Source organism: Lissotriton helveticus, chromosome 6 (assembly GCF_964261635.1).
Source record: "Lissotriton helveticus chromosome 6, aLisHel1.1, whole genome shotgun sequence".
In the NCBI taxonomy this organism is placed as follows: Eukaryota; Metazoa; Chordata; class Amphibia; order Caudata; family Salamandridae; genus Lissotriton; species Lissotriton helveticus.
Window position 1 is genome coordinate 1,130,722,279 of NC_136067.1, and position 12,365 is coordinate 1,130,734,643.

The following is a 12,365-nucleotide window of genomic DNA, read 5'->3' on the forward strand; positions in this document are numbered from 1 at the left end:
ATTAAACCCCTTTTTGTTGTATCCGCCTAATTACTAAGGAGTTCACAAGCTCAGCCCCACACAGACCGGGAACTGATTATGTTAATGCAGACTAGTTAAGAAACTGAGCCTGATCTAAAAGATTTCCTTGGATCTAGGACCATTTCGCCTAGATTTTAGGTCCTTCCTTCTCCTAAAGTCCTTTGTACAACTTAGGAAACCCTCACAGAACAGACTTTCAGGAGGTCAGATGGGTTTCCTTGTGCCTTCACACACACACACACACACACTTTCTAGCCCTCTTAAGGACAAAAGGATGGGTATGTCTACATAGGGCCAGTGGCGCAACGGGTAACGCGTCTGACTACGGATCAGAAGATTGTAGGTTCGACTCCTATCTGGCTCGGAAGAGTTGTAGGTCCCTGTTTCATTATATTCCTGTTTAATTCCTATTTACCTCAGACTTGTTGTAGGTTCAATATTCTCCAAGAGGACTCATCCAGCAGATGTTCTACGGTAGAGCTGCAGTAATAGGACCACGGCTAGTTAAACATTTCCCATTTGCTGCTGGACTCTATGTGATGGCCGTCACGTGGTGTGCTGCTTTTGTATTTCAACATGGGTCCCTGATTCTCTTAACTACAAAAAAAGCTTGTTGACAAAAGTGTGTGTTCAAGGGTCTGTGGACGCAGGGAGGTGTGTGCAATTGAATGCTTACCCATTTACATGTGTGAGAGGGACAAACCAGCTCCTTGTGGGCTGCAGGCTTACAACTGGTAGCCCCAGTAGCCAGGCAGAAGCACAGCTAAGGAGAGAGAGGAAGTTGGTCCATTATTAAAGCAGAACCATGAGCATCTTGCCCTGCTACCTTTTTCCCCTCTCAGCCCCTCTCGGCCACGATCGGCCAAGACCTCTCTATTAGGGTGGAGGGTGAACATTTCTTGGAGCTCAGAAACTGAGGGATGTAGACCCAATATGTCTTCCAAGCGCCTAGAGACCTGGTGCCCAATCTGGCATGGTGTTTTTCAGCTTACCCGACCAATCTGGTTGCAAGGCAGATTTTAACAGTACTGCTGAAAGGGACTCCCAGACATCCCTGAGGCCATCATTTGCATAGGCCCTGCCCTTCTCTTTGTCCTGCTTCCCACAAAGCAACTCATCACTGGTAGCAGTATAGATTTAGGGGTGGTGAAGAATAATGACAGGGAGGCTGAAAAAGAGAAAGAAAAGTCCCAGAAGTCCTGCAGGCTTCCTTGCTAAATGCAGCTGGACATAGAGCGCACCTTTTTTACTGCAAGGCAAATACATTAAAAATGTTGAGGAGAGACTAATTGAAAAATACATATTACATGACACAGGACTGGAACCTGCTTTAATATTTTAATTAGTCTTGAAAACAAAAAAGATTTCTCTCCTAAAAACTGTTTAAAATATGGAACGCTTCACGAATTTGCATGTCATCCTTGCGCATGGGCCATGCTAATCTTCTCTGTATCGTTCCAATTTTAGTATATGTGCTGCTGAAGCGAGCACACTTTATTGATGAACTGACAATGTTTATAAACTCTCTAAATCTACAGTCTCTAGACATAGGGTGGCCTGGCAGAGATGCTCAGATGGCCAGTAAGCATTCAAATCTGACCCAATGGGCAAACATGTCTGAAGAGTAGCAATCTATTATTCTTCACTGCATTTGTGGTCCAAGACTTCACACACCGTAAGTATGTAGATTATGTCAGGGTTGCAAAGGCTCATGGTTTGGGCTACAGACAAGGAGCATTGTGACATCACGCTGCCTGTGGAACAGTGATATTAAAGGTGAAACAGCTGCACAGTAGGTTAGGTGAAGTGCTCTGAGAGTGGAAAGGCAGCATGCCTGGGTCCCCGGACAAGGTGAGCCTACGACAAGGTGTCTGAATTTTAACCTGTATTGTAATATTAAACCCCTTTTTGTTGTATCCGCCTAATTACTAAGGAGTTCACAAGCTCAGCCCCACACAGACCGGGAACTGATTATGTTAATGCAGACTAGTTAAGAAACTGAGCCTGATCTAAAAGATTTCCTTGGATCTAGGACCATTTCGCCTAGATTTTAGGTCCTTCCTTCTCCTAAAGTCCTTTGTACAACTTAGGAAACCCTCACAGAACAGACTTTCAGGAGGTCAGATGGGTTTCCTTGTGCCTTCACACACACACTTTCTAGCCCTCTTAAGGACAAAAGGATGGGTATGTCTACATAGGGCCAGTGGCGCAACGGATAACACGTCTGACTACGGATCAGAAGATTGTAGGTTCGACTCCTATCTGGCTTGGAAGAGTTGTAGGTTCCTGTTTCATTATATTCCTATTTACCTCAGACTTGTTGTAGGTTCAATATTCTCCAGGAGGACTCATCCAGCAGATGTTCTACGGTAGAGCTGCAGTAATAGGACCACGGCTAGTTAAACGTTTCCCATTTGCTGCTGGACTCTATGTGATGGCCGTCACGTGGTGTGCTGCTTTTGTATTTCAACATGGGTCCCTGATTCTCTTAACTACAAAGAAAGCTTGTTGACAAAAGTGTGTGTGCAAGGGTCTGTGGACGCAGGCAGGTGTGTGCAATTGAATGCTTACCCATTTACATGTGTGAGAGGGACAAACCAGCTCCTTGTGGGCTGCAGGCTTACAACTGGTAGCCCCAGTAGCCAGGCAGAAGCACAGCTAAGGAGAGAGAGGAAGTTGGTCCATTATTAAAGCAGAACCATGAGCATCTTGCCCTGCTACCTTTTTCCCCTCTCAGCCCCTCTGGCCACGATCGGCCAAGACCTCTCTATTAGGGTGGAGGGTGAACATTTCTTGGAGCTCAGAAACTGAGGGATGTAGACCCAATATGTCTTCCAAGCGCCTAGAGACCTGGTGCCCAATCTGGCATGGTGTTTTTCAGCTTACCCGACCAATCTGGTTGCAAGGCAGATTTTAACAGTACTGCTGAAAGGGACTCCCAGACATCCCTAAGGCCATCATTTGCATAGGCCCTGCCCTTCTCTTTGTCCTGCTTCCCACAAAGCAACTCATCACTGGTAGCAGTATAGATTTAGGGGTGGTGAAGAATAATGACAGGGAGGCTGAAAAAGAGAAAGAAAAGTCCCAGAAGTCCTGCAGGCTTCCTTGCTAAATGCAGCTGGACATAGAGCGCACCTTTTTTACTGCAAGGCAAATACATTAAAAATGTTGAGGAGAGACTAATTGAAAAATACATATTACATGACACAGGACTGGAACCTGCTTTAATATTTTAATTAGTCTTGAAAACAAAAAAGATTTCTCTCCTAAAAACTGTTTAAAATATGGAACGCTTCACGAATTTGCGTGTCATCCTTGCGCAGGGGCCATGCTAATCTTCTCTGTATCGTTCCAATTTTAGTATATGTGCTGCCGAAGCGAGCACACTTTATTGATGAACTGACAATGTTTATAAACTCTCTAAATCTACAGTCTCTAGACATAGGGTGGCCTGGCAAAGATGCTCAGATGGCCAGTAAGCATTCAAATCTGACCCAATGGGCAAACATGTCTGAAGAGTAGCAATCTATTATTCTTCACTGCATTTGTGGTCCAAGACTTCACACACCGTAAGTATGTAGATTATGTCAGGGTTGCAAAGGCTCATGGTTTGGGCTACAGACAAGGAGCATTGTGACATCACGCTGCCTGTGGAACAGTGATATTAAAGGTGAAACAGCTGCACAGTAGGTTAGGTGAAGTGCTCTGAGAGTGGAAAGGCAGCATGCCTGGGTCCCCGGACAAGGTGCGCCTACGACAAGGTGTCTGAATTTTAACCTGTATTGTAATATTAAACCCCTTTTTGTTGTATCCGCCTAATTACTAAGGAGTTCACAAGCTCAGCCCCACACAGACCGGGAACTGATTATGTTAATGCAGACTAGTTAAGAAACTGAGCCTGATCTAAAAGATTTCCTTGGATCTAGGACCATTTGGCCTAGATTTTAGGTCCTTCCTTCTCCTAAAGTCCTTTGTACAACTTAGGAAACCCTCACAGAACAGACTTTCAGGAGGTCAGATGGGTTTCCTTGTGCCTTCACACACACACTTTCTAGCCCTCTTAAGGACAAAAGGATGGGTATGTCTACATAGGGCCAGTGGCGCAACGGATAACACGTCTGACTACGGATCAGAAGATTGTAGGTTTGACTCCTATCTGACTCAGAAGAGTTGTAGGTCCCTGTTTCATTATATTCCTATTTACCTCAGACTTGTTGTAGGTTCAATATTCTCCAGGAGGACTCATCCAGCAGATGTTCTACGGTAGAGCTGCAGTAATAGGACCACGGCTAGTTAAACGTTTCCCATTTGCTGCTGGACTCTATGTGATGGCCGTCACGTGGTGTGCTGCTTTTGTATTTCAACATGGGTCCCTGATTCTCTTAACTACAAAGAAAGCTTGTTGACAAAAGTGTGTGTGCAAGGGTCTGTTGACGCAGGCAGGTGTGTGCAATTAAATGCTTACCCATTTACATGTGTGAGAGGGACAAACCAGCTCCTTGTGGGCTGCAGGCTTACAACTGGTAGCCCCAGTAGCCAGGCAGAAGCACAGCTAAGTAGAGAGAGGTAGTTGGTCCATTATTAAAGCAGAACCATGAGCATCTTGCCCTGCTACCTTCTTTCCCTCTCAGCCACGATCGGCCAATACCTCTCTATTAGGGTGGAGGGTGAACATTTCTTGGAGCTCAGAAACTGAGGGATGTAGACCCAATATGTCTTCCAAGCGCCTAGAGACCTGTGCCCAATCTGGCATGGTGTTTTTCAGCTTACCCGACCAATCTGGTTGCAAGGCAGATTTTAACAGTACTGCTGAAAGGGACTCCCAGACATCCCTGAGGCCATCATTTGCATAGGCCCTGCCCTTCTCTTTGTCCTGCTTCCCACAAAACAACTCATCACTGGTGGCAGTACAGATTTAGGGGTGGTGAAGAATAATGACAGGGAGGCTGAAAAAGAGAAAGAAAAGTCCCAGAAGTCCTGCAGGCTTCCTTGCTAAATGCAGCTGGACATAGAGCGCACCTTTTTTACTGCAAGGCAAATACATTAAAAATGTTGAGGAGAGACTAATTGAAAAATACATATTACATGACACAGGACTGGAACCTGCTTTATTATTTTAATTAGTCTTGAAAACAAAAAAGATTTCTCTCCTAAAAACTGTTTAAAATATGGAACGCTTCACGAATTTGCATGTCATCCTTGCGCAGGGGCCATGCTAATCTTCTCTGTATCGTTCCAATTTTAGTATATGTGCTGCCGAAGCTAGCACACTTTATTGATGAACTAACAATGATTATAAACTCTCTAAATCTACAGTCTCTAGACATAGGGTGGCCTGGCAGAGATGCTCAGATGGCCAGTAAGCATTCAAATCTGAACCAATGGGCAAAAATGTCTGAAGAGTAGCAATCTATTATTCTTAACTGCATTTGTGGTCCAAGACTTCACACACCGTAAGTATGTACATTATGTCAGGGTTGCAAAGGCTCATGGTTTGGGCTACAGACAAGGAGCATTGTGACATCACGCTGCCTGTGGAACAGTGATATTAAAGGTGAAACAGCTGCACAGTAGGTTAGGTGAAGTGCTCTGAGAGTGGAAAGGCAGCATGCCTGGGTCCCCGGACAAGTTGAGCCTACGACAAGGTGTCTGAATTTTAACCTGTATTGTAATATTAAACCCCTTTTTGTTGTATCCGCCTAATTACTAAGGAGTTCACAAGCTCAGCCCCACACAGACCGGGAACTGATTATGTTAATGCAGACTATTTAAGAAACTGAGCCTGATCTAAAAGATTTCCTTGGATCTAGGACCATTTTGCCTAGATTTTAGGTCCTTCCTTCTCCTAAAGTCCTTTGTACAACTTAGGAAACCCTCACAGAACAGACTTTCAGGAGGTCAGATGGGTTTCCTTGTGCCTTCACACACACACACACTTTCTAGCCCTCTTAAGGACAAAAGGATGGGTATGTCTACATTGGGCCAGTGGCGCAATGGATAACGCATCTGACCACGGATCAGAAGATTGTAGGTTCGACTCCTATCTGGCTCGGAAGAGTTGTAGGTCCCTGTTTCATTATATTCCTGTGGAATTCTTATTTACCTCAGACTTGTTGTAGGTTCAATATTCTCCAGGAGGACTCATCCAGCAGATGTTCCACGGTAGAGCTGCAGTAATAGGACCACGGCTAGTTAAACGTTTCCCATTTGCTGCTGGACTCTATGTGATGGCCGTCACGTGGTGTGCTGCTTTTGTATTTCAACATGGGTCCCTGATTCTCTTAACTACAAAAAAAAGCTTGATGACAAAAGTGTGTGTGCAAGGGTCTGTGGACGCAGGCAGGTGTGTGCAATTGAATGCTTACCAATTTACATGTGTGAGAGGGACAAACCAGCTCCTTGTGGGCTGCAGGCTTACAACTGGTAGCCCCAGTAGCCAGGCAGAAGCACAGCTGAGGAGAGAGAGGAAGTTGGTCCATTATTAAAGCAGAACCATGAGCATCTTGCCCTGCTACCTTTTTCCCTCTCAGCCACGATCGGCCAAGACCTCTCTATTAGGGTGGAGGGTGAACATTTCTTGGAGCTCAGAAACTGAGGGATGTAGACCCAATATGTCTTCCAAGCGCCTAGAGACCTGGTGCCCAATCTGGCATGGTGTTTTTCAGCTTACCCAACCAATCTGGTTGCAAGGCAGATTTTAACAGTACTGCTGAAAGGGACTCCCAGACATCCCTGAGGCCATCATTTGCATAGGCCCTGCCCTTCTCTTTGTCCTGCTTTCCACAAAGCAACTCATCACTGGTAGCAGTATAGATTTAGGGGTGGTGAAGAATAATGACAGGGAGGCTGAAAAAGAGAAAGAAAAGTCCCAGAAGTCCTGCAGGCTTCCTTGCTAAATGCAGCTGGACATAGAGCGCACCTTTTTTACTGCAAGGCAAATACATTAAAAATGTTGAGGAGAGACTAATTGAAAAATACATATTACATGACACAGGACTGGAACCTGCTTTAATATTTTAATTAGTCTTGAAAACATAAAAGATTTCTCTCCGAAAAACTGTTTAAAATATGGAACGCTTCACGAATTTGCATGTCATCCTTGCGCATGGGCCATGCTAATCTTCTCTGTATCGTTCCAATTTTAGTATATGTGCTGCCGAAGCGACCACACTTTATTGATGAACTGACAATGTTTATAAACTCTCTAAATCTACAGTCTCTAGACATAGGGTGGCCTGGCAGAGATGCTCAGATGGCCAGTAAGCATTCAAATCTGACCCAATGGTCAAACATGTCTGAAGAGTAGCAATCTATTATTCTTCACTGCATTTGTGGTCCAAGACTTCACACACCGTAAGTATGTAGATTATGTCAGGGTTGCAAAGGCTCATGGTTTGGGCTACAGACAAGGAGCATTGTGACATCACGCTGCCTGTGGAACAGTGATATTAAAGGTGAAACAGCTGCACAGTAGGTTAGGTGAAGTGCTCTGAGAGTGGAAAGGCAGCATGCCTGGGTCCCCGGACAAGGTGAGCCTACGACAAGGTGTCTGAATTTTAACCTGTATTGTAATATTAAACCCCTTTTTGTTGTATCCGCCTAATTACTAAGGAGTTCACAAGCTCAGCCCCACACAGACCGGGAACTGATTATGTTAATGCAGACTAGTTAAGAAACTGAGCCTGATCTAAAAGATTTCCTTGGATCTAGGACCATTTCGCCTAGATTTTAGGTCCTTCCTTCTCCTAAAGTCCTTTGTACAACTTAGGAAACCCTCACAGAACAGACTTTCAGGAGGTCAGATGGGTTTCCTTGTGCCTTCACACACACACTTTCTAGCCCTCTTAAGGACAAAAGGATGGGTATGTCTACATAGGGCCAGTGGCGCAACGGATAACACGTCTGACTACGGATCAGAAGATTGTAGGTTCGACTCCTATCTGGCTCGGAAGAGTTGTAGGTCCCTGTTTCATTATATTCCTATTTACCTCAGACTTGTTGTAGGTTCAATATTCTCCAGGAGGACTCATCCAGCAGATGTTCTACGGTAGAGCTGCAGTAATAGGACCACGGCTAGTTAAACGTTTCCCATTTGCTGCTGGACTCTATGTGATGGCCGTCACGTGGTGTGCTGCTTTTGTATTTCAACATGGGTCCCTGATTCTCTTAACTACAAAGAAAGCTTGTTGACAAAAGTGTGTGTGCAAGGGTCTGTGGACGCAGGCAGGTGTGTGCAATTGAATGCTTACCCATTTACAGTGTGAGAGGGACAAACCAGCTCCTTGTGGGCTGCAGGCTTACAACTGGTAGCCCCAGTAGCCAGGCAGAAGCACAGCTAAGTAGAGAGAGGAAGTTGGTCCATTATTAAAGCAGAACCATGAGCATCTTGCCCTGCTACCTTCTTTCCCTCTCAGCCACGATCGGCCAATACCTCTCTATTAGGGTGGAGGGTGAACATTTCTTGGAGCTCAGAAACTGAGGGATGTAGACCCAATATGTCTTCCAAGCGCCTAGAGACCTGTGCCCAATCTGGCATGGTGTTTTTCAGCTTACCCGACCAATCTGGTTGCAAGGCAGATTTTAACAGTACTGCTGAAAGGGACTCCCAGCCATCATTTGCATAGGCCCTGCCCTTCTCTTTGTCCTGCTTCCCACAAAACAACTCATCACTGGTGGCAGTACAGATTTAGGGGTGGTGAAGAATAATGACAAAGAAAAAGAGAAAGAAAAGTCCCAGAAGTCCTGCAGGCTTCCTTGCTAAATGCAGCTGGACATAGAGCGCACCTTTTTTACTGCAAGGCAAATACATGAAAAATGTTGAGGAGAGACTAATTGAAAAATACATATTACATGACACAGGACTGGAACCTGCTTTATTATTTTAATTAGTCTTGAAAACAAAAAAGATTTCTCTCCTAAAAACTGTTTAAAATATGGAACGCTTCACGAATTTGCATGTCATCCTTGCGCAGGGGCCATGCTAATCTTCTCTGTATCGTTCCAATTTTAGTATATGTGCTGCCGAAGCTAGCACACTTTATTGATGAACTGACAATGTTTATAAACTCTCTAAATCTACAGTCTCTAGACATAGGGTGGCCTGGCAGAGATGCTCAGATGGCCAGTAAGCATTCAAATCTGAACCAATGGGCAAAAATGTCTGAAGAGTAGCAATCTATTATTCTTCACTGCATTTGTGGTCCAAGACTTCACACACCGTAAGTATGTACATTATGTCAGGGTTGCAAAGGCTCATGGTTTGGGCTACAGACAAGGAGCATTGTGACATCACGCTGCCTGTGGAACAGTGATATTAAAGGTGAAACAGCTGCACAGTAGGTTAGGTGAAGTGCTCTGAGAGTGGAAAGGCAGCATGCCTGGGTCCCCGGACAAGTTGACCCTACGACAAGGTGTCTGAATTTTAACCTGTATTGTAATATTAAACCCCTTTTTGTTGTATCTGCCTAATTACTAAGGAGTTCACAAGCTCAGCCCCACACAGACCGGGAACTGATTATGTTAATGCAGACTATTTAAGAAACTGAGCCTGATCTAAAAGATTTCCTTGGATCTAGGACCATTTCGCCTAGATATTAGGTCCTTCCTTCTCCTAAAGTCCTTTGTACAACTTAGGAAACCCTCACAGAACAGACTTTCAGGAGGTCAGATGGGTTTCCTTGTGCCTTCACACACACACACACTTTCTAGCCCTCTTAAGGACAAAAGGATGGGTATGTATACATAGGGCCAGTGGCGCAATGGATAACGTGTCAGACCACGGATCAGAAGATTGTAGGTTCGACTCCTATCTGGCTTGGAAGAGTTGTAGGTCCCTGTTTCATTATATTCCTGTGGAATTCTTATTTACCTCAGACTTGTTGTAGGTTCAATATTCTCCAGGAGGACTCATCCAGCAGATGTTCCACGGTAGAGCTGCAGTAATAGGACCACGGCTAGTTAAACGTTTCCCATTTGCTGCTGGACTCTATGTGATGGCCGTCACGTGGTGTGCTGCTTTTGTATTTCAACATGGGTCCCTGATTCTCTTAACTACAAAAAAAGCTTGATGACAAAAGTGTGTGTGCAAGGGTCTGTGGACGCAGGCAGGTGTGTGCAATTGAATGCTTACCAATTTACATGTGTGAGAGGGACAAACCAGCTCCTTGTGGGCTGCAGGCTTACAACTGGTAGCCCCAGTAGCCAGGCAGAAGCACAGCTAAGGAGAGAGAGGAAGTTGGTCGATTATTAAAGCAGAACCATGAGCATCTTGCCCTGCTACCTTTTTCCCCTCTCAGCCACGATTGGCCACGATCGGCAAAGACCTCTCTATTAGGGTGGAGGGTGAACATTTCTTGGACCTCAGAAACTGAGGGATGTAGACCCAATATGTCTTCCAAGCGCCTAGAGACCTGGTGCCCAATCTGGCATGGTGTTTTTCAGCTTACCCGACCAATCTGGTTGCAAGGCAGATTTTAACAGTACTGTGAAAGGGACTCCCAGACATCCCTGAGGCCATCATTTGCATAGGCCCTGCCCTTCTCTTTGTCCTGCTTCCCACAAAGCAACTCATCACTGGTAGCAGTATAGATTTAGGGGTGGTGAAGAATAATGACAGGGAGGCTGAAAAAGAGAAAGAAAAGTCCCAGAAGTCCTGCAGGCTTCCTTGCTAAATGCAGCTGGACATAGAGCGCACCTTTTTTACTGCAAGGCAAATACATTAAAAATGTTGAGGAGAGACTAATTGAAAAATACATATTACATGACACAGGACTGGAACCTGCTTTATTATTTTAATTAGTCTTGAAAACAAAAAAGATTTCTCTCCTAAAAACTGTTTAAAATAGCGAACGCTTCATGAATTTGCGTGTCATCCTTGCGCATGGGCCATGCTAATCTTCTCTGTATCATTCCAATTTTAGTATATGTGCTGCCGAAGCGAGCACACTTTATTGATGAACTGACAATGTTTATAAACTCTCTAAATCTACAGTCTCTAGACATAGGGTGGGCTGGCAGAGATGCTCAGATGGCCAGTAAGCATTCAAATCTGACCCAATGGGCAAACATGTCTGAAGAGTAGCAATCTATTATTCTTCACTGCATTTGTGGTCCAAGACTTCACACACCGTAAGTATGTAGATTATGTCAGGGTTGCAAAGGCTCATGGTTTGGGCTACAGACAAGGAGCATTGTGACATCGCGCAGCCTGTGGAACAGTGATATTAAAGGTGAAACAGCTGCACAGTAGGTTAGGTGAAGTGCTCTGAGAGTGGAAAGGCAGCATGCCTGGGTCCCCGGACAAGGTGAGCCTACGACAAGGTGTCTGAATTTTAACCTGTATTGTAATATTAAACCCCTTTTTGTTGTATCCGCCTAATTACTAAGGAGTTCACAAGCTCAGCCCCACACAGACCGGGAACTGATTATGTTAATGCAGACTATTTAAGAAACTGAGCCTGATCTAAAAGATTTCCTTGGATCTAGGACCATTTCGCCTAGATTTTAGGTCCTTCCTTCTCCTAAAGTCCTTTGTACAACTTAGGAAACCCTCACAGAACAGACTTTCAGGAGGTCAGATGGGTTTCCTTGTGCCTTCACACACACACACACACACTTTCTAGCCCTCTTAAGGACAAAAGGATGGGTATGTCTACATAGGGCCAGTGGCGCAAAGGATAACGCGTCTGACTACGGATCAGAAGATTGTAGGTTCGACTCCTATCTGGCTCGGAAGAGTTGTAGGTCCCTGTTTCATTATATTCCTGTTTAATTCCTATTTACCTCAGACTTGTTGTATGTTCAATATTCTCCAGGAGGACTCATCCAGCAGATGTTCTACGGTAGAGCTGCAGTAATAGGACCACGGCTAGTTAAACGTTTCCCATTTGCTGCTGGACTCTATGTGATGGCCGTCACGTGGTGTGCTGCTTTTGTATTTTAACATGGGTCCCTGATTCTCTTAACTACAAAAAAAGCTTGTTGACAAAAGTGTGTGTGCAAGGGTCTGTGGACGCAGGGAGGTGTGTGCAATTGAATGCTTACCCATTTACATGTGTGAGAGGGACAAACCAGCTCCTTGTGGGCTGCAGGCTTACAACTGAAAGCCCCAGTAGCCAGGCAGAAGCACAGCTAAGGAGAGAGAGGAAGTTGGTCCATTATTAAAGCAGAACCATGAGCATCTTGCCCTGCTACCTTTTTCCCCTCTCAGCCCCTCTCGGCCACGATCGGCCAAGACCTCTCTATTAGGGTGGAGGGTGAACATTTCTTGGAGCTCAGAAACTGAGGGATGTAGACCCAATATGTCTTCCAAGCGCCTAGAGACCTGGTGCCCAATCTGGCATGGT

General features: G+C 45.0%; 9 non-coding genes across 9 annotated transcripts; 3 read left to right on the top strand and 6 right to left on the bottom strand.

Moving 5' to 3' along the window:
* The first annotated feature begins 312 nt into the window (after positions 1-312).
* On the top strand, positions 313-385 carry TRNAR-ACG (transfer RNA arginine (anticodon ACG)). The gene has a single exon. It is a non-coding gene; the product is annotated as a tRNA-Arg (tRNA).
* A 1,020-nt stretch (positions 386-1,405) lies between these two features.
* Positions 1,406-1,512, bottom strand: LOC144765291 (U6 spliceosomal RNA). Its single transcript, XR_013597294.1, has one exon. It is a non-coding gene; the product is annotated as a U6 spliceosomal RNA (small nuclear RNA).
* Positions 1,513-3,299: 1,787 nt separating this feature from the next.
* Positions 3,300-3,406, bottom strand: LOC144764964 (U6 spliceosomal RNA). The gene has a single exon (XR_013596985.1). It is a non-coding gene; the product is annotated as a U6 spliceosomal RNA (small nuclear RNA).
* Positions 3,407-5,183: 1,777 nt separating this feature from the next.
* LOC144765168 (U6 spliceosomal RNA) lies at positions 5,184-5,290 on the bottom strand. The gene has a single exon (XR_013597178.1). It is a non-coding gene; the product is annotated as a U6 spliceosomal RNA (small nuclear RNA).
* Positions 5,291-6,000: 710 nt separating this feature from the next.
* On the top strand, positions 6,001-6,073 carry TRNAR-ACG (transfer RNA arginine (anticodon ACG)). Its single transcript has one exon. It is a non-coding gene; the product is annotated as a tRNA-Arg (tRNA).
* A 1,010-nt stretch (positions 6,074-7,083) lies between these two features.
* On the bottom strand, positions 7,084-7,190 carry LOC144765340 (U6 spliceosomal RNA). The gene has a single exon (XR_013597341.1). It is a non-coding gene; the product is annotated as a U6 spliceosomal RNA (small nuclear RNA).
* A 1,758-nt stretch (positions 7,191-8,948) lies between these two features.
* Positions 8,949-9,055, bottom strand: LOC144765170 (U6 spliceosomal RNA). Its single transcript, XR_013597179.1, has one exon. It is a non-coding gene; the product is annotated as a U6 spliceosomal RNA (small nuclear RNA).
* A 1,802-nt stretch (positions 9,056-10,857) lies between these two features.
* LOC144765335 (U6 spliceosomal RNA) lies at positions 10,858-10,964 on the bottom strand. Its single transcript, XR_013597336.1, has one exon. It is a non-coding gene; the product is annotated as a U6 spliceosomal RNA (small nuclear RNA).
* A 714-nt stretch (positions 10,965-11,678) lies between these two features.
* TRNAR-ACG (transfer RNA arginine (anticodon ACG)) lies at positions 11,679-11,751 on the top strand. The gene has a single exon. It is a non-coding gene; the product is annotated as a tRNA-Arg (tRNA).
* The last annotated feature ends 614 nt before the right edge of the window (positions 11,752-12,365 follow it).